Here is a 22,659-nt window from a genome sequence, read left to right on the forward strand (position 1 = left end):
CTGACTTTGTGAACCAGTCCTTCCATGTTTCCCTTCATGGCATACTACTGTATTTAAAGTGGGAAAACAGTACCTAACCTGAATTTTTCAGACTCAGACTGCACAGATTAATTGTATCTCATCCTAGAAAGCAGCCATATTTAGTTCATTTTGCTGTGATTGATTGGCTGGGTGTGGGTGAGAGGCAGACCCATTTTCCTCAATGTTAATTTCAGTTGTGTTGAGTGTGGCCATTTTTGTCAATGATCATGGCGTGAGTTTCTGTGATTAGTCATTTAACTGTATGGTAATTGCAAGCTAAATAGAGTGTTTACAACAAACCCCTTGGTTTAGAGACAGAGACCATGTCAAATTGCATCCTATGAAAATTGCATAAATAAAAATTTGCATCTAGAAGGGCCCTTCATGAAAATTATGAAAAGATTGTAGAATTTTTATTTGCATTGTATAGTAGTTCTGTAATTGACAAATGAATTCTAACTGTAGTCCATAATACATTGCATCCAATGATTATTCATCATAACTGCATATATATTGCTTTGCTCATTATGAAAAGTAACAATGTTGGCAATCACCTTAATTGTTTTTCTTATCAGATTGGTGATAAAGTGCCATAATGAACATAACCTTCGAGAACGTATTCACTAATGGAATAAACAAAGCTAGGTCTTGGCACAGTACAGATCATACAAAGATAGATTTGCCTTTTCATCTCTTCCTGAGAGCCACAGCAGTACCTCTCTGTGAAGTGTCCTTGACTCTAACTTGGTCTGGAATTTCAGAAGCGTTCATTACTTTTTGTCTCATGATTAGTCAAAAAAAGATCTGGCTGGGCGCAGTGGCTCACACCTATAATCACAGCACTTTGGGAAGCCGAGGCGGGCGGATCACAAGGTCAGGAGATCGAGACCATCCTGGCTAACACGGTGAAACCCTGTCTCTACTAAAAATACAAAAAAATCAGCCAGCTGTGGTGGCTGGCGCCTGTAGTCCCAGCTGTTCAGGAGGCTGAGGCAGGAGAATGGCATGGAGCCGGGAGGCAGAGCTTGCAGTGGAGCTGAGATCGCACCACTGCACTCCGGCCTGGGCGACAGAGCGAAACTCCGTCTCAAAAAAAAAAAAAAAAAAATTCTATATCGTCAATCCAAACAGAGAATTACATGAATATTTCTAAAAATGAAGACTTTAAAGTCCCTGGGTTTGGACAATTGCCTGGAAAGACTTAAATAATCAGAAAAAAAAAAAGCTTCAAACACCAAGACATTCTCCCTTCTTTAAAAATTTGAAGGAAAAGATTCCAGGGTGAAGTGGTATGTTAGTCTGTTTTTTCATTGCTATAAAGAAATACCTGAGACTGGGTAATTTATAAAGAAAAGAGATTTAATTGGCTCATTATTCCACAGGGTGTACAGGAAGCATCATGCTGACATCTGTTCCACTTCAGAGGAGGTCTCAGGAAACTTGCAATCATGGCGGAAGGGGGAGTAGGTGCATCACGTGGCTGGAGTGGAAGCAAGAAAGAGGGCAGTGCAGTGCTACACACTTAAACAACCAGATCGCATGAGAACTCTGTCACAAGAACACCACCAAGGGGATGGTGCTAAACCATTCATGAAGGATCCACCCTAATGAGCTAGTCACTTCCTGCCAGACCCCCATCTCCAACATTGGGGATTACAATTCCACATGAAATTTGGGTGGGGACACAGATCCAAACCGTATCAAATGTCATCACAGTTGACAATGCCTGAGGCAATTTTAATTCATCAGTGCATAGACAACATAATTCACATCTCCTGTGCAGCAAGAGGGACAGATGCTATCAAGGCTTAAACACTATGAAAGATAATATTTGTTTCTCTACAGAACTGAAATCACTATTATAGAACTCATTATTCTCATTTTCCCTAGGTACAAACAAACTTCCTCCTTTAAGAAGAGAACGTTCATTTCTTTTGCCCTGGTCCCAGGTTTGGTTGGTTTTCTTTTCCTCCTCCTTTTCCTCTGTTTCCCTTTCTTTTTGCTCTTTAAATGCCAGTACTTATTCTGAAAATGATTTCCTATTTCTGAAGTTAGCATACCCATCACCTTACTAACAACTAAGACACCTCCATGTGTGTTTCTCAGGGACACCTGCAGATAAATTGTAAGTAGGTAGTTCATGACAATCATTATATCATTGAGAGAATTTGCAGGAGACATTCAATTATTTATGCTTTAAATCAGCCATTATTGGGTACCCATCACATACTGACACTCACCGTTCCAGGACCTATACTTTGGAATATGAACTTCTCAGAACAGAGTAGGCATTGAATGTTTATTAAGTAAGTGGCAGTACCTGCTTCCAAGAAGCTCCCAGTCTAATGAGGGAGGTGGACCTTTACACAGAAAAGTATATAGTTTGATGAGTATTCTAGAATAGTTAGAAATAGCCACAATGGGAGCACAGGGAAGGAAGTAACCAAGTTTAGGAAGATTGAGAAAGGCCCCACAGAAATAGTGTTTGGGGTAGATTTTGGAGGAGGAGCAGATGTTTGTCAGGTGAAAAGGTTGGAAGAATGGTGTCTGAGGGCATGTGTGTATCTGTGTGTAGAGGAGTGTGAACACAGGCATTCCAAGCAAGGGTAATGGCACATGTTAAGGCATGGAGGCTGAAGTGGTGTAGTATATCCTGGAAACAGTGTTCACTTTTGCTGGAATCTGGGAGATATCCAGGTGAGGGGCTAATTGAGAAGAAAGATAGGTGCCAGAGGTTGAAAGTCTCTGTGACCTTCATTGCAGAGTTTTGGGGTTTGCCAATAGGAATCAAATGTTGGTCTAGTAAAAAAGAGACAAAAATCACATTTATTTTAAAAATCAACTTTTCACCATTGAGGTTAATGTCAGCTGTAGGGTTGTTATATATGGCCTTTATTGTATTGAGGTACATTCCTTCCATACCTAGTTTGTTGAGAATTTTTATTATGAAAACAAGTTGAATTTTTCATCAAATGCTTTTTCTGCATCTAATGAGATGAGCATATGGTTTTTGTCCTTCATTTTGCTAATATGATATTTCACATCTATAGATTCACATATGTTGAACCATCCTTGCATCCCTGGGATAAATTCTACTTGATCATGGTGAATTATACTTTTAATATGCTGTTGAATTCAGTTTACTAGTACTCTTGTTGTTGTTGAGGATTTTTGCATCGATGTTCATCAGGGATATTGGTCTGTAATAATTTTCTTTTATTGTAATGTCTTTGTCTGGCTTTGGTATCAGAGTAATGCTGGCCTCATGAAAAGAGTTCCAAAGTACTCCTTTTTCTTTAAATTTTAGGGAGCACTTGAGAAAAATTGGTATTAGTTCTTCTTTAAATGACCCATGAAGTCATCAAGTCCTGGGCTTTTCTTTGATGGGAGAAAATTTTATTGTTGATTCAGTCTCCTTACTTATTATTCATCTTTTTAGATTTTAATTTTTTTTCTTGATTCAGTGTTGGTAAGTTATATGTGTCTATGGTTTGCCCATTTCTTCTAGTTATCCAATTTATTGGCATATTATTCTTAGGATCAGGAACAACATGAAGATGCCCACTTTAACCACTTCTATTCAATGTAATATAGTATTAGAGGTCCTTGCCAGAGTAATTAAGCAAGAGAAAGAAATAAAAGGCATCTAAGTAAGAAAGAAAGTAGTGAAATTGTTGCTGTTTGCTGACAACATGATCCTATGTATAGAAAACCCTAAACACCCTATCAAAAAAACTATTAGAACTGAAAAACAAATACAGTAAAGTTGCAGGATACAAAATCAACAAACAAAAAGCAGTAGTATTTCTATACACTAACAACAAATTATCCAAAAAAGAAATTTAAAAATTTTATTCACAATAGCTATAAAAACTAAAATACCTAGGAATACATTTAACCAAAGAGGTGAAAGATCTCTACAATGAAAATGTAGAACATCGATAAAAGAAACTGAAGACAGAAATACATGGAAATATATTCTGTCTTCATGCCTTGGAAAAATTAATATTGCCAAAATGTGCATACTACTCAAAGCAATATATAGATTTGAAGAAATTCCTATAAAAATTTCAATGCCACTTTTTCACAGAAATAGAATAAAATCTTAAAATTTATATAGTACTGCAAAAGACAGCAAATAACCAAAGCAATCTTGAGAAGGAAAAACAAAGCTGGAGGCATCACACTATTTGACTTTAAACTATATTACAAAGCTATAGTACATAGAACAACATCATATTGGCATAAAAATAGATACATCAACCAATAGAACAGAATTGGGAACCCAGAAATGAACTCACACATCAATGGTCTATTAATTTTTAACAAAAGTGCCAAGAACACAATCAGTAAAGGACAGTGGCTTTAACAAAGAGTGTTGAGAAAACTGGATATCCATATGCAGAAGAATGAAATTAGACCCATATCTCTCTCCACATACAAAAATAAAATCAAAATGGGTTAAGGGCTCAAATGTAAGTTCTGGAACTGTAAAACTAACTAGAAGAAAACAGGAGAAAAAAACTACGCAACATTGGTTTGGGCAATTATTTTTTTAATTTGACCCAAAAAACTCAAGAAACAAAACCAAAAATAGACAAAAGGCATTACATCTGACTAAAAATCTTCTCCATAGCAAGCAAACAACAGAGTGAAGAGAAAACCTACAGATTGAGAGAAAATATTTGCAAGCAATACCTCTGATAAGGGGTTAATATCCAAAATATGTAATAACTCAAAAACTCAATAGCAGAAAAATAAATAACTCAATTTAAAAAAGGGCAACAGATATATGAAAAAATGCTCAACATCTGTAATCATTAGGGAAATGATGAGATATTACTTCCCACCTGTCAGAATGGCTATTACTAAAAAAACGATTGAAGATAACAAATATTGGCGAGGATGAGGGAAAAGAAAATCTTTGTACATTGCTGGTGGGAATGTAAATGAGTACAGCCATTATTGAAAACTGTGGATATTCCTCAAAAAACTAAAAACAGAACGACAATATGGTCCGGCAATTCCACTACCAGGTAGGTAGTCTAGGACTTAAAATTAGTATTATGAAGAGATAGCTAAACTCTCGTCTTCATTACAGCATTATTTACAGTGTCCAAGATGTGGAAATAACTTAAGTATCAATCCAGGGATGAATGGATAAAGAAAATGTGATACATATACACAATGGAATACTATACAGCCTTAATAATGAAGAAAATCTGTTTTTTGAGGCAACATGAGTGAACCTAGAGGACATTATGTTAAGTGAAATAGACCAAGCACATAAGGAGAACAATTACATGTTCTCACTTATATATGGAGTCTAAAATAATAAAACTCATAGAAGCAGAGAGTAGATTAGTGATTACCAGAGGCTGGGGGTGGGGAGTGTGGGGAATGAGGAAGATGTTGGTCAAAGGGCAGAAAGTTGCAGTTAGACAGCAGGAACAAATGATAACTATTTAAGTTGATGGATATGAAATTAGCTTGTTTCAATCATTCCACATCATTCATACATATATATATATATATATATATATATATATATTATATATATATAACATATAAAATAACATCACTGTGTACCCCCATAATTGTATGTAATTATAATGTGTCAAAAATAAAATTAAATTTAAAAAACTAAATTTAAAAAAGATCACTCTGTTCAGTGTTTCCTAGGGTAAATAACTTTTTTAAATGATGGATGAAATAAAGATAACATTTTTCTTTATTTCAGAAGAACTCTGAATTTATAGTATTGTGCACTAAGAATCTCTAAAAGGAGATTATACTGTAAAGCATCCAGGACCACCACCTCTTTGTTCCAAAACCAGGAAATCTCAAGGGGTGATAATATTGTGTTCATTTCCATTTATGCAAACTGTATGTCTATTGGAAAAGGCCATTCCACACTCAAGGACTTCATGTCACATATTTGGGCACTTCAGTGCCCTCATAATATTAATATAATTGGAGGTTGAAAGGTTTGTGCTGTCCCAAGCAAAGCATGAAATGTTTCATGAATTTGTGGAAAATTAGGACCAGAAGGATGTCATGTGTCCATTTCAGTGTTTTGGTTTTAGGGAAATCCAAGACAGTACATCATTGATTATGATTAATTGTATTTACTTACATAGTTCTCTTTGTGGATATTTTCATCTGAACTGAGAAAGCACAAGAATTAAGCAGACACCTTTGAATTATTCAAGCTGATGGTTAAAATAGCCCATTAATATTTCAGACCACTCCCCTGTACAAAATAATTCCTACATTAGTTCATCTCTCTGCATAAAAGCGTCTTCACCTGAAAAAATTAAAAAGCTTGGGCTACATTTTTTAAAAGTCTTTCCAGCTGTAAGTGGTAAGGGTTCTGTTACTTAAACAGTATATGAGGGCCACATTAATTAGAGTGTATATCACCTAAGCTTTCGCCCTTTTTCAGGAATTTACAGATCACCAAGGCAAATAATGCTTAAGGCAGATCAGATATTGTTTAGAAACCATAAAGAAAAACAATAGCAAATAATAACAGGTTTTACTTATATATTAAATACTAGTTTTCTCAAATTTAAATATTTATTATGTACTCTGAGATGAGATAGCGACTTAAAACACCTTTCCACTCAAGGCTTGGCACTTAGCACAGCCTGACGTCACTTTTCATATCATCCTAAGTCTGTGTTTCCCAAAATGTGGTCATGAGACCACCTACCTAATCATACTCGCTGGAAAAGCTTATCGATGAGCATTCCTGGGTGCTAATCTGCTAGGGATGCAGATTTCATAGAGCAGGCTAGCGCTCAGGAATCTGCATTGTTAATAAACTCCCCAACAGAATCTTATGCACGCACATTTAAATACTACTTCCTCCAAGATGTAAATCACTGTGCTGGGAGTATGGCCAAATAAATAGAAGAGGGTCTGAGGTAACATCAGAGTAACAGGGGATTAATACCACTGCATCCTGGTAACTCCCCTCACTTCATTCTAGCCAGTGGCAAGGAGGTTGTTGCTCCTCTGTTTCACCCCTTGTCTTGTCTGAAAGGTAAACAAACTTTCCAGAAAGTAGTTTTACCAACAAGTGGGGGAAGGGCGCAACAGAGGCTGGAGATCTAATGGGGAAAGATCTGCCTTACGCTTTTTTTTTTTTTTTCTCGAAAAGTAGATGGAGTTTGGAGAAGCTAAGGTGATTCCAGGGTTCACTGTATAAACTATCCAGATGGATTTAGAGATGATAATATGAGTACATTTGGAACTAAGGCAAAGAACCAGTACACATATGATAACTCAATACAACTGAAAACACAGCCATTTGATTTTTAATGAATACAAGAATTTTAATATGCTTCCAGACCTTGTTTTTCTTTTTTCTATTTTCTTGTATTTTTGAAATTCTCTGTATTCTTGAATGTGGACTTTTTTCTTTTATAAACCCAGTCCACTAATGCATACAAAGCTCTGTTTCTGCCCTAAGGCTAAGAACATTCCAGGTGAACTAATCAATCAATTTTTGCCCATTAAGAAAGAGCACTAAAATAAAAAGAATCCTAACCTTTTGATGGATCTGCTAGTTGTTTGCTAAATACTTTCTTTTTTTAATGGCAAAACACCAAGAGGAGAAGCAGTGTTTCACCTTAAGGAGAGGAAAAGCTTCCAGTTCCTAGGGAATTTGTAGCATTTGGGGAATTTGTACCATTTGGGGAATTTTTTTTTCAAATCCTGGAGTATTGGTCAACCATAGCATCACTTGGTGATAGTGGTGTTATTTTTAGTTAAGTCTTTCTAGCCCAAGTTGAAACATGTGCATATTTAAAATGTAGAATAAATGCTTTTGCAAAACAAACTGAGAACCAGGCGTGGTGTTTGGCTTAACTGAATACCTAACTCAGCAATAGCTTTTGCACAGTGTTGTTCAAAATATCTTCCTTCAATTTTCAGATTCTTTGCCTTATATTATAGAACTGATGGAGTAACTGATTTATTTTGTAGGTTCTGAAACTTCCAACTCATTATTTCCAGTTTCTGAGTGTTATACGACTGAACCTATTGGTAATGTGTGTTCTTCCAGCCTAATTGTTAAATGAGAGAAGTTCATGAAGAAAAATGAGATATGATGTTGCATTTCATGAAACAGCTGCCTCAGCCCAAACAAATGTTTCTCTTATCTGTAGAAGAAGATAAAATAAGACATAGCTGACCAGAGATCTTCAAGTTTTAAAAGTTTAACAACAACGACAACAACAACAACAAAAAAAAAAACAGATGTTTCACATGCACAGTGTCTAGCCTATCATGGTGTTTTACTCTGGTCTACTGGTGGATGCTTTTCCTCAGCTGAACATATTCCTAACTAATAATGGAATTCAGTAGAGAAATTGGATTCAGGTTAGAAACCAACTTAGCTTAAGCCGTTATTACTTTAAGCAAGAGATACATAAAATTAGAGAATGACAATCTGATTTACTAAATTAATAAGCACACCACAACTATGTTTAACTCAGTATTGTGGTTTTAAAGCTCAGAAGTAATGGAAAATCAATCCATTTCTCTTTTCTTTTCTTTTTTCAGGTTTTTGACCAGACAAGCCAACCTTTTTCAAGGTAAACAACATACTGTTCTCCAATTTGTTGGCAAAATCCAGCAAATTGTTACTGGTTTTAGATAAGTTTTTGCTGTATGTCATGAGTGAGACATTCAAATGGTGCTCAGAATTAGAGTTTACTGGTGAAGTTAGTGATTCGAGCATGCTATGAATATTGCTTGACTAAGTACTGGTCTTAAGAGAAATAGAATGAGAGAGAGAGAGAGAGAGAGAAAGAGAGAGAGACAGTGTGTGTGTATCTTTTTCTTGCCCAATCAGCCCTTTTATGATACAGCAGACTCTTTGTCTCTGATGTTCAAAAACAGAAGAAGGTTTCTTTGTGAGCAGCTGTGGCAGGGCCTTGCACCTCTCCAAAGCCTATTTTGGAAGAATTAGAAAGCAAAGTGCCCCCAGCACAGCCCTAACCTTTCAGCTTTGGTGAGGTCTTCCTGTCCAACTCCAGCAGGAGAGTATTAGCCAAGTTGTTTAACTTTCCAGGAGTATTTGTAAAAATTAGCAATTGAGGATGTGTTAATCATATTAAATAACGTAATAGGGATCCTTTTTTATTTCATTAGAAAATCAGAATGCATTTGATGTGCACCATCTGGTTTGTGAATACAGGAATAAGTTTTCAAAAGGGCACATTTCCAAGTTCTATGTTTCATATGCTTCAGAAGGAAAAACCTGTAAGTAGCTCTATTTTTAATGAGAGCAATGCTAAATCTAATAAGATTGGGGTGGATTTCTGGTGTGTGCCATTTCTCCTAAACTACATGTGTTTGCAATACGTTTGGCAGAAATGTCCTGTTGAGAGGCTAGGCTTCCAATTGAAAATTTTAAAGTTCTCCATGTGTTAATTGGAAAATAGAGAAAGCTATCACTGTAGTAGAGCATCTGGCTTTCTAGGTATTAACTATGGGTCCATCTACTCATAAAGACTAGTATTTTAAAGTTATCTCCTGTTACTTACTATGTTAATTCTAGAGACTGTAAGTTTCAGATCATAGAAAAAGTCAAGTTAAACTTCACTATGTATTGTATGCTTTTTAAAAATGTCTTTTAGATGCAGTCGCTGTTTGTACATAATGAGCAGAAACAAAATAATAATAAAATACCAGATTTACTATTGCTACCCCCATATTGAGTTCTTAAAATATACTTTTTATTTAAACAAAAATATAGCTCTGGAATGTAGTCATCTTACTCTATGAAACAGAAACATATTTGGATCACAAACCTGTTTTAGAGGAGTAATTCCTTCAGTTTCTTCCATAATTCTTACAATTCTATACAGTAACAAACAGGATTTGTGAGGCAATATAATGTTCTTCTTAACCTCTCAGTAATTGGAGGCATCTTCTGTATGTATTCCACAAGTCCAGCTCATGCTGATGAAGGACGTATAATTACATTACAGGCAATCTCATCTAAGGTAATTACAATTGTCACCGTCAATCCAATTAAACAGGATAACTAACTCTACTGAGTCAGAAGCACCATAAAGCTTTCCGACTAAATCCAGGCTTTGGGATAAGGATGTGATTAGAATTCTGAGAATTTTCATTTGCTAAAATACTGTTGCGTATACAAATAGATAACAATGCTGGGAGAGGGGGCTTGTGGGGAGAGATTGGATACAGGTAGACTTTTTTTTTTTTTCATTTACTGATCAATTTCTTATTTCTAAGCCAGAAATCACTGTAGATTCTCAGCATCAAACTTCAGGCCACACAACATCATTATGGAAAGGTTACCCCAGCGTCACAACATCCTAATGCTCTACTGTTCCCATCTGGCCTCTTGTCCTGAATCAAGCCTGGATCTCATTATTGCTTCAGAGACCTTTCATCTTGTTCCAGTTGTAATGATGCAAAACACCATCTCCTGAGCTCCATCCCTGCCTTTGCAGGATGGAAGAAGTTGGCTCAAGTAACAGTTCCCCACCCCCGAAACTCTTGCACTGGTTTGTACAGGGTCAGTGTGGGAGGCAACGTGGAACATCACTAAGAATTACAGAGGTGTAATGACAAGTGGATAGGATCCACTTCTCAAAGATTTCACCTCTGTCTCTATAGTCCAGGCAAGAGGATAAGCTTTGGATAACAGAACTCAGAGAATGAGAAATGGAAACGATATTGGGCACTGTGACTGAGATTGATAAAGGGTCCAAGTGACATGGCGTATGCTTTCATTGGATGGTACATTATGTGAAGATACTGGTGTTTTCTTTATGGTTTTTCATATATGAAGAGATATAGGAGATAAACTTCTTTGTCACGGGGTAGGAGGGGAGAATTTGCAATCTGATGTCAATGGCTCCCTTAGTCACCCGTGACTCACCACTCAGCATCATCTCTCAGAAGCCCACACCCTGGCTTTTCTGTCCTGTAGCTGGGACCTTCTGCCTGTCTCCATTTCTTCTTATGTGTTTTTCATCCCTTTCACACTCCTTGCCACTCGTGGATGCCTCTTCTCTTTGTCCCTATAGGAACTTCCAATCCTGCTTTAGAACTTACTCCTTCAGGAAAGCAACTCTCACTGAAGTGTGGGAGCGGAGCAGAGAAAAGACTAGGTAGGAAAAGAGCCGAGCTCAATTTTATATTCCACAACTAACTGGTTCTGACTTTCTCAACAAGTCGCCAAAACTAGCCGAGTCCAAGTTCCTCATCTGTAAAATAAAGATGTTACCATCTGTCCCGCCAACCCCATTTTACTTAATTTCATTGTGAGTGTCTAAAATGAAGTTATAAATGTGCGAAAAGTCCCTCATAATTTATAAATTCCATACAAATTTGAGGGAATATATATAATTGTTATTCTTATTAAGTCCCCTCCCCCTCGCCCTGATTATTTCCTTCTGTTGATTCCTGTAGCCCTTGCAATTTAAATGGTACTTCTAAAAATGCCCTCTTTTATTTCCTGGTGTATTGTTTCTGTACTTTCTGTTTCCTTTTGAGTGTCTAAGAACCCAAAGGCTGGCACTATGTTGCTTACTTCTTTTCTGTTTTTCCTAACATTTAATTTATTTTCTGACCCCCTGAGATGGAGTGATTTGTCGAGGCATTGTGTTGTGTTTATACCCTCTTTTGTTTTCCTCCCATGACTGCAAGCATATAGCCCAGCTTAGTCTTGAAGAAGTCAGGCTGCAGCATCAGTTAACGAGCATAGAAAGGGCCCAGGTAGGAACCGGAGGCAGAGGCCTTCTGTGATGCTCTTGGCAATGACTAAGACCATGGCCTGACCCTTGGAGATGGAGAGGAGGGAGTCTCATAGTGCTTGAGATTGGGTTTCTTATCTTTCTGAAAGGATAAAGATCAAAAACCAAATTAATCTGACTTCAAAAAATAAAGAAGAGAGACATTTCTTTCACATCCAAGTTTGTGGACTAAAGCTTTACATAAAGAAAGTGCTTAACACATAATTGTTATTACAGTATGCAATACCTAAAAAGATTCTATGATCCATCCGGTCAGATAAACTTAAGAGAAAAATAAAGCCTAGAAAGTCTTAAGCTATTTCATTTCTTAGGGGTAGAAGTGGGTATCCTTCTACTACTTATTTAAAGACAACTAAACAGGGATATGCTAATAGCTTCAATTAAAATTATGGAAGAAGTAGTCCAGGAGACGTCTTGAAACTTGAAACTTTGTCAAATTGAATTAACTATTTTAAATACTCAGAATTTTCATTAACATACAATATATGTTACACTTACAATATTTGTTGTGTTTGAAATTCAGAGAGTAATTTGTTAGATTCTTTCTCTTTTAAAACTCTAGGATCCATCCTTGGTGGATTTTATGACAAGGCCTGTAAAATGGAGTAGCTATAAGGAATTATTCACTGTAATAGTTTGCTGGAGTGCAGTGGCATGATCTTGGCTCACTGCAAGCTCTGCCTCCTGGGTTTATGCCATTCTTCTGCCTCAGTCTCCCGAGTAGCTGGGACTGTAGGCGCCCACCACTACCATGCCTGGCTAATTTTTTTTTTTTTTTTTTTTGTATTTTTAGTAGAAACAAGGTTTCACCGTGTTAGCCAGGATGGTCTCCATCTCCTGACCTCGCAATCTGCCTGCCTCAGCCTCCCAGAGTGCTGGGATTACAGGCGTGAGCCACTGCACCCAGCCTCACTGTAATAGTTATCTACTGCTGTGTAACCAATATCCCTGAAATTTCACAGCTTAAAACAAACACATGCTGTCTCACATAGTTTCTGAGAGTCAGGAATCTGAGAGCGGTTTTGTGCAAGGTCTCTCAGGAGGCAAATCTAAGATGCTGGTACCTCAGCCATCTGAATGCTAGGCTGGGAGTGGAGGGTCCACTTCCCCAAGGGCTCATTAACATGGCTGTTAGCAGAGCCCTCTGCTTCTCATTAGCTGTTACTAGGAGGCTCAATTCCTTACATGTTCGCCTCTCCATAGGCCACTTGAGTGTCCTCAAGACATGGCATCAGATTTCTTCCACAATGAGTGATCTGAGACAGAGAGAAAGGATCAGATAGGAAAAGAGAACAAGCAATAAATCTAAGAGGCTTTTACTCACATCAACCAACTCAGACACCAACTGGGTGTCCAACAATTCTATTCAATTCTGATACCAATTCCCAGAGTTAGTGCAGACACCCCTGGGTCAAGGGCTTAATCCCACAAGACTGCCCCTACTTCAGATGCCAACTGCAGATGGAGTGTCTAGGCTACCTTTCAGAGAACAGCACCTCCCCAACTCGGACATTTCCCCGACCACATCCCCGATCCCCACCAGGCAGCCCAGGATCAATAATTTGCTAGAATTACTCACAGAACTCAGGAAAGCACTTTACTTGCTATTACAGGTTTATTATAAAGGATGCAATTCAGGAACAGCCAAATGGAAGAGATTCATAGAAGGTATGGGGGTTGGAGGCTTCCATGCACTCTCCATGTGCACCACTCACCCAGCTCCTCCATGTGTTCACCAACCCAGAAGCTCTTTTAAACCCCCATTGTTTAGGGGCTTTTATGGAGGTTTTATTAAGTAAGCACAATTAATTACATCACTGACCATTCAAGATTAACTCAATCTCTAACCCCTTTTCCCTACCTGGAGGTTGAGGGTTGGGGCTGAAAGCTCCAAGCTTCTAATCAAGGCTTGGTCTTTCTGATGACCTGCCTCCATCCTGAAGCTATCTAGAGGCTTGCTAAGAGTTGCCTCATTAGAACACATATGCTCCTATCACATTACTACTTTTTTTATATATATAGAGAGAGAGGGGTGGTGCAGGGTAGATTTAGTTTACATAGTAGCAACTCAGGGGCCAGTTAGAGCTGGCAGAGTTGGGGAATCTATAACCCTAAATGGCATCCCTCCTCCCCTTCCCCCTTGGAGACCAGTCCTTACATTTGGATGGGGCTCTCTGGGTTGTACAGAGGATAGTCCATTTGAAAAGAGAGAGAGATCTGAGAATAAGGCTGTGTCCAAGTCAGGGGAAGTCCAGGCCTGGAGATAGTTCTCTGTGTGGTGTTCCAGGGGTTTGAGGGAACAGGGGTTCCTCAACAGGAGTTCTGTGCCAGGCACTATGGACAAAGACAGAATGTCTTTCTTATTATACCACAAAGCCACAGTACCTTTTATGACCTAGCTTCAGAAGTGACATGCCATCACTTCTGCTGTATTCTCTTGGTCACAAAGACCAATTATGATACATTGTAGGAGGAAACTGCACAAGGACTTGAATACGAAGAGGCAGGAATCATTGGAGCCCATGTTGGAGGCTGGCTACACATCCACCATAATTTTTCTTCCTTTATTTACAGATGTTTCAAGGAAATCTGGTGTCCTCTTGAATGTGGTTTGAATATGCTCATAATGTGATTCCTTGGCTAAATGATGACATGTTATCTATTTACATTACTAAATTCTTGGTGGCCCTTGCACATGTGAGCTGTTGAAACAAAAACTTGCTTGAAATTCTCACAGGAATTCTCAAGGCCTGAAAATGGGCTATGTGTCCCATTCAGACTTCTGAAGGCAACCTCTGGCAATGGAGAGATGCCTGGCCCAAACCACAGGACCTGGGCTGCACTAATACTCTTGCTGCTGAATTGTGCCATGACCTCCGATTTCCCATCCTTAAGATCCAAGAATCAAGGGAGATGATCTACATTGAACCTTCTTGTGCCAAATTAGAAACTAGCCTAAGAAGGCTTAAATAAAATTGTTTGAAAATTATGATAAGGACCTGATCAGATATCTTTTGGTGAAGGTGAGATCAAGGATCTAGGAATATGTTTAGTTGATTTGTAGAACTTACATTTCTTTTTAAAAAGGAGTTTATTAAAATCATATATGACTTCCCCAGTCAGTCACCACATACTCTAATTGACCCATAAAATGTTATCTCTGGCATGACGCTTTATAATTGACCAATATGGTTAGATCACAGATCATATAACTAACAAGCAGCCTTAGAAATTTCCTACTTTCTCAATTTATAGACAGACAAATGGAGGTTCATCAAGATTAATGACTGTCTCCAGGTGACAAAGCAAGCTAGTGGCAGCAGCAGCATGTAACTCAGAACGTCTGGATCCTTGTCCCTTTCCACCTACCTACTATACCAAGTAGTTGGTGTGTATTTCCTCTATCACTCTAAGTAAATATCTGCTTATCTTTTATTTAAAACAAGCAAGCACACAGTTTGAGAAAGAGAGCATTATTGGCTTGAAGGGAAAAGTGCCAATGTGTCTAAGAAAATATTTTCATTTAGCAGTGCAGGCCTAATTAAGATGCAGTCCTCTGTTTTATAAATCTTGCAAATGCATAACCTTGTTCTTATGAGAAGAAGCTGTTTTGGAGAACCATGAAATATGGGCTTGTAGCCCATTTACATTGTACTCTGTGACATGTGAGGTATTGATGAAGCATTGGAAGGGGTACACTGGCCTTTCTTTAAAGAGAGAGAAGCTGGTGGAAGATAAGTGATAATTCTGCAGACAGGCAAAAGGCCTAGGGAGAGGATGCCAGGAGTATGCTGGGCTTCTGCCAAACATTTCTCTGGCCACTTTGTTTTCCTGTCATTTCTCTTTGTCTTATCTTATCCCTTTCAAAGCTTTTTGCACTGTCTGTTATAACTGTGGTCATAATTTGACCTAAGAGAGTGCTGTATATTCTCCACCCTGAAGATTATTATTTAAAAGTTTTCCAGCTTACACGTAAACAAAGACTGTTCTTTTTGCAGTCAAGATAATATTATTATGGAATGGTTCATTTGGGTGCCGAGTGGGAGTAGACTTGAATTTTCTGCCGTTTCCTTAAAGGAACATGATGGTAATTTACTTACTTAGATGATTTAAAAGACATAAAAATATTTAATCCACAGATTACTGATTCATAAACTTCTCTACCTCCTCCTCTGTCACTGGCAATTATATTTTCTAGATTAACCTAAATGAACTATTAATGACCAAAAACTGGACTAATTACATCTACTGGGGATGGTTTTACTTTTAGAGGAATTTTCATCTGTAGACTTCAACAATAGAAAATGAGCTTCCTCCTTACCTGTTTTGGTGAGGAGAAAACAGTTGTACAATACCTGATTTGCTAGATTTTCATTAAAATTGCAAAGTTACCAACTGTTAACTGGTGGAGGAAAGCTACTTTTTTTGCTTTTCCTTATTATTCCCTTCATAATTTCTCTTCCCAGTTAAATAGCAGTGTTTCAAGAACTCATAAGCATCAAATCACCTCCTATATTTGGGTATGAACATATATATGCCATTACCTATTAATGTGTATTATGTGTAAATCATATATGTATATATAATCCTTATGTAATATTTTCTCTGGATCCAAATTCAACAATAATTCAATCTTCTTCTGCCCAAAATCTGAAGTATATGTATTTAAATCATACTTTCAGCACCTTGTTTCTGGTACAATTAAATGGAACATTTGTAATGTTGAATCCTTTTACCTTTGAATGTCATTGTAATCTCCAGTAATTGCCTACAGGACCAAGCTATAAATTATACAAAAATAAGCATTAACACATTTTACTCCTGGAATTATTATGGAACACTCTGCTTTTTTCTAGCCTATGTTGATATATTTGATTCTGGTTCATACATTTATAGAAAACATTATAGGTGAGAATTCGATGTGTTCTTCCTGTATTCATTGAACTTACATAAACACTCGATACAATAGCTTAAAGTTGTATCATGAATTTTCACTGACTGTCAGACTTGGGACATTTAAGTGACCATATTAGTTGTGCCATAACACGGATTGTGTAACAAATAGAAGAATGGAGTAACCATAGGGTTTCTGTCTGTAACTTTTGCGTCTATGTTACCTTTACAGCCCATTACATAGATCTTAATAAATAAAACACTTGTAAATGAAACAAGAAGATATAGAGGGAAGGATATGAATGTATACCATGCTGCAGTGGAAAAACCATGTTGAGATATATATTTGGGGCAGAATTCACAGTTTATTGTGACCAGCATGTTCCTACGTGTTTGGAGCTTGATGTAATGTACAAATATGAGTCTACAAGTTTAAAAACAGAAAACAGAAGACTTTTCAGAGGCCAGTTTTTTCTGCCTATTTAGGTACGTATTCGCTTAAGCTGCCCCTAAATTGAGGAACAACTCCCTTAAACATTTGAAGGTACATATACACAGGTCTTAATTGACCCCAAAGGAGGGCTTTGAACTTCACTGCTTCTAAAACGTATTTAAAATTTAAGTCTTTCTGCACTAAAATAGCATATATATGTGACGTGTAAATCAAAAGGCTTACTAAATCTTTATCCCCATAACCCAATTAACCTGGATTTATCCCCTACTTGCTCATGCAGCAAGTCCATAACTGTAAATGTGCCCCTCTCCAAGTCCTCCCAGGCACTCCCAGGTGATACCGCATGTGTACTCAGAAGCAATTTTCTCAGCACCTGCATTTACTTTACTTGAGGCTCCACCAGGAAGGACACCCTCTCCCACTGCCTGCCACTGCCCCTGTGGCTTCAGCAGCCCTGCTGCCTTTTGCAGCATCCATTAGGTGCTGCATGTGTGCTGTGTTCTGCCTAATGACCCTGTCTTTCTTCCTGCTCGATCCAGCCTGGTCATTATCTCCTGGTGGCTGCTTTGAGGATATCCAGACTGTCCAGCAGCCTGCAATAGAGTAAGGAGAATTGATTTCTTCTGTGGTTAAAGAGGGATCTTACTAAGGAAGTATTTCTTGACTCTCAGTGAGTTAGACAGTTTAACACAAAGGTTCTATTTTTGCTTCTAGCCCTTTCTTCCTCCAGGACCTAGCCACGTTTCAGGATACAGGCCGTAGGCTGACTTCCTACTCTTCACCAATGCCTAGGAAATGTATATAAGCAAGATTATCCCCACTGGCTCTCTCTTCCATTAGGGTGGGTTCTTCCCAGGAAGATAATTAATTAGTGCCACAGCCTAACCCTTCTAGACTTCTACTGGACCACCACATAAGTTCGACACACATGCCCAGCTTTATTTGAATTCCAGCAGTGGATTCACCTTTAACCACATCTCCTCATCCTCAAGAAAAACTCTGGGCTCTATTTGAACACATGTTTTTTTATGCCCTTAATACCTGTGTGATGAAAAGTTGCAGACATGTCTAAACCTTAATGATGAAGAGTAACAGGCTGAAGCTCAGGCAAACGCCCCCGCCACCATGTGTACATTTATCATTTTTCACTCTTTTGAAGAAATCACTTTCATCATCTGCTTCCTTCCTAGATATATCTCACTCATTCGGAGTATAATAATTTAGTCTTGGTACCATTTTTCTTTTCCAAACTCTTAATATAAGTAGCAATACTCTATGCTAAAATACTGAAAAAAGAAATTTTCCCAGCACTTACGTGTTTTTCCACGGCTGAAAATATAGTTAATAAACTGCAGAAATGCCCAACATGATTGTTTCCAAAGTAGAGAGCAGAATGAAAGAAAGCAGGACAGGAAAGGAAACAGATACTCCTGTAGCTCATTTCGAAGTGGATTAAGTTATTTAAGGAATGACTATATGTTATATGGCAGTTAAAAAGATTTTAAAACAGCTAAATATGCTCAGAGCATATGTCTTTATATGGCAAATGGCACACAAATGGCTGAGGCTTTATCGTCATTCCTAATGTAGGCAGCACCTAGTGGTGAGAACATATGAAATCCCAGCCTAAGGAGGCAACAGCAAAGGCACCTGAGTCAAGGTTGCACATAATTGATTAGCCTACCCACCGCCACCGTCCTACACACACACACACACACACACACACACACACACGCATGCACACAAGCACACACAAACATGTAGGAGTCTAGGACTTAGTTGCAGAATCTGTGCTACAGATACCAGTCTTTACATTTGTCTACATTTCAGCTGCAAGATACCTTGCCTTTTTTATACCCTACATGTCTAATAATAAGTGATTTAGTGATGACAACATACTATCATATGTATTAAAAGATTTTGCAGTACATTTTTTAAAAATGGGAAAATAGTCACAATTTTTAAGATTTGGGAAAATACTCAAGCCAAAACATTAAGTGAAAAACCAGATTATAGCACTTTGTATACAATATAACAAACGTGTGTGTGTGTTTATATGCAGAAAGTACATAAAATATACTTATCATTAGGCTGACGTAATTACAGGGAATGTTTTTGATAGATTTTTCTATAGGGTCCATATTTTCTGTAATGAACATATATTAATTTGATAAAGAAAAAATGGGGCCTTGTGTAGAAACGTAAATCTTAGAACAATGTTTACAGATAGTTAAGACATAAAGGATTAGTGCAAATGTCACAGTCCTGGAGCACTAGAAAAAGCATTAAATAGTTTTCAAGGAAGGAAAGCTTATCCCATAAGAGCCACTAAAGTGAAAGTTGATAAATCAGTGTCAAAAGTTATGTGTTTGGAGAGACTGTGGTTTTGATTAAGCTGAAACAAAGTGGCCACATTGAAGTGGAGCCAGTGCATGATGGAAAATACATGTAAGAACTGCTTAACAGTGGCATTGAGAAAAAGGTGCAGAAATAAAGATGCCAGGTGAAAATAGAGTGTGAGGGAATGAAGGGGAAATGAATGAGGACAGAAAGGAGAGATGTGAGTTTCTGCTCTTTGGCTTTATCCTGAGTTTACATAATCATGTCTATGAAGTGGAATTAGTTGGTTAGGAGTTGAAGCTGATTGGTAGGCAATAGGAATGGTTATTCTGGAGAGAATGATATACTCTCCAGAGTATAAATTTCATAGCAAAAGCAATGCCCTTTATGCTGCCCCTGAGGCCATACCATTGTCCCTTTGCATGTTTGGATTTGTAATTGGCCCCTTAAAAGAATTGAGCCTGCAGTTTGGTGACCAACCTAAGGGCTCATGGTGACTAAGACAGAACTTTCTACTGAGAAAATAAGCAATTTTGAGAACAAAATACAAATACAATGCAATCATCAGTCCCTTGCCTACCTAAACAGAAGCAATTCAATGTATTTCTTCCTTTGGGGCAAAGTTAACACAGTAAATTATTACATTAGAGAGTAATGCTGTTAAAAATCGGTGAGGTGTAAGAAGCTCTTACCCAAATTGATGCCATGAGGGCTAAGGTTGTAGATACCTCATGCTCCTTTTCATAGTTATTACTTCTTTTCTCTAATTTCCTGGATTTCTACTGTGGTTTCTCACTGTCTCTAGTGGTCCCCAAACCCTTCTCATTTGTCCCTTGCGTTGTATCTGGGCTTAGAAAATGTTTGTGTCAGAGAGAAAGGGCTCAATGAACTTTCTTGTGAATGAAGGGCATGGGCTTTAGCACTCAGACTTTTATGAAGATGGTTTTGACAACTCAAAGGCCTTGTTTATTTATTTTTTTTTTTTTTTGGTGTCTGGAATGTTGAGATTGACAAATAGGTGAGTTATTATAAATGAAATGATATCAAACCATTGTTCTCTTGGCAACTTGCTATAAATCTGCAACTTTTACAACTTCTTTTCTAGATCTTGTAGTTACAAATGCCTTAACAATGCTAATGTAGAATTTAAAGCATAGAACACATTTCAGAATGTTGTAAATGTTTTTATGAAAAACATAATGTTGGTGAATTTAAAACTCTGTGGAGCCTACCATTAGACTTTATTTTTCCATTATTTTTGAGATAAAGAATACATCTGATTATTCTAAAATCTAAGGAACTTCAAATATGTACCTCTACATAATTTGGAGCTAAATAACTGTTTGCAATCACAGCACTGAGAAAGCCTCTACCCCCACACATACACCGTCACTCAGTAATCATATTTCACCTCAACTCACTCTATCCTACACCTTCAATTGGTGGAAGGGTAGGTTTGAGCCTCATTTATTCATTCATTAGGTTACATTTTAAGTTTCCACTGCATTTTCAGCACTGTTTTAATGAATATTTCGTGCATTCCTCATCAAATATTTATTGAGCCCCTGTATGCATCAATCTCCTTCCAGGTTTTGAGGATACAGTAGTGAATAAGACAGACAAAGCCTCCTCAGTCAGAAAGCTTAAAATTCTCTAGGAGGAAGATAGCAAACAAATGCACTCATAATACAAAAAAAAATACCAGGTAGTGCTCAGTTTTAGGGTGAGATACTAAGATGAGTAACATTTAACATTTTTCCTTTGTCAGCATGGTGCTTACAGGACAAATTGTAAGTAAAGAAAATATATAGAAGTACAGTATATCTGGACCATTCAGAGACCCCCAAAACTTTATTTTTTTATTTTTTTATTTTTTTATTTTTTTTTGAGACGGAGTCTCACTCTGTCACCCAGGCTGGAGTGCTGGAGTGCAGTGGCGCGATCTCAGCTCACTGCAAGTTCCGCCTCCCAGGTTCACGCCATTCTCCTGCCTCAGCCTCTCCAAGTAGCTGGGATTACAGGCGCCCGCCACCACGCCCGGCTAATTTTTTTATATATATTTTTAGTAGAGATGGGGTTTCACCGTGGTCTCGATCTCCTGACCTCGTGATCCGCCCGCCTCGGCCTCCCAAAGTGCTGGGATTACAAGCGTGAGCCACCGCGCCCAGCCACTTTATTTTTAAATGAATCTTATTCTTTCAAGGAATATTTAAATTTAGTACCATTTGTACAACTTAATGCCATTAATACTAAGTGACAGTTAAGCCTTTTTATATCCAGTTCTAATTCATTACAAAATGTCAGCTACCCTATCAGTAGAGAGGCCCCAAAGATCCCATTACAGAAATCTAAATAAAATAAAACAAAGCAAAAAACAAATGACGAATGAATCAGGTGAAAAAAAGAAACACACACACAAACAACCTGCCTCAAAACATAGTTACAAAGTGCGTGCCCAAACCACTTCCCTGGCATCTCTCTGGATGATCAAGATTCGCAGTGTCCATTGCAAACACCTCATGCAGCACACTTAGGAGTTTTGTCAGCTCCCTCCAGTCATGGCAGGCAATACATAACCATTCAGATGGTTCAAATGGGTCAACATTGCTGCTGTTTGTTGTATCAAGTGCCAAACTCCTTCTTTAAATTGACAACCCTCATTTAATTCTTTACAGTTCAAATCCCTCTTTCTCTCCAGCTTCTTGTTCCCCTCTGAAAGAGCTGAGCTTCCTGTCTAGTCATTTGTATCCCAGCTGGAGACATGAGACCTTATGCAGTCAGCCAGTCAGTCCCTCCTCCCAGCTCCAGTGTCTTTTACACATCTATCTTCATAGTCCTTCTGATCTCACTAAGTACTTTGGTGCACGTATCAACTCCCCAGTATAATTTGTGTTCCCTAAGAGTTCCCACCCTCCAGTCTCTGTAGATCCAGGACCTAGCATGGTTTAGGATCTACAATCATTGAAATACAAGGCTTAGGAGTCAGACCCTTCTGGGCTTGAATTTAGACTCTGCCACTTAGCATGTGTGACAGTGACAATTTACTTATTCCTTGGAGCCTCAGTGCCCTCATCTGGAAAATGGGGTTAATAACAATATCCATCCTACAGGTTTAATCTGGTGATTAAATGAGATAACATTTCTCTT

General features: G+C 37.9%; 1 protein-coding gene across 5 annotated transcripts in view; it reads left to right on the plus strand.

Moving 5' to 3' along the window:
* The window catches only part of SEMA6D (semaphorin 6D), a 590,270-nt gene that overhangs the window by 408,336 nt on the left and 159,275 nt on the right, over window positions 1-22,659 (plus strand). For all 5 annotated transcript variants that reach the window (XM_055362508.2, XM_055362500.2, XM_055362505.2 and 2 more), the window contains one exon: window positions 8,593-8,624. The gene's annotated coding sequence lies outside the window, so the exon portion shown is untranslated. The remainder of the gene's footprint in view (window positions 1-8,592; window positions 8,625-22,659) is intronic.

This window comes from Gorilla gorilla, chromosome 16 (assembly GCF_029281585.2).
Source record: "Gorilla gorilla gorilla isolate KB3781 chromosome 16, NHGRI_mGorGor1-v2.1_pri, whole genome shotgun sequence".
In the NCBI taxonomy this organism is placed as follows: Eukaryota; Metazoa; Chordata; class Mammalia; order Primates; family Hominidae; genus Gorilla; species Gorilla gorilla.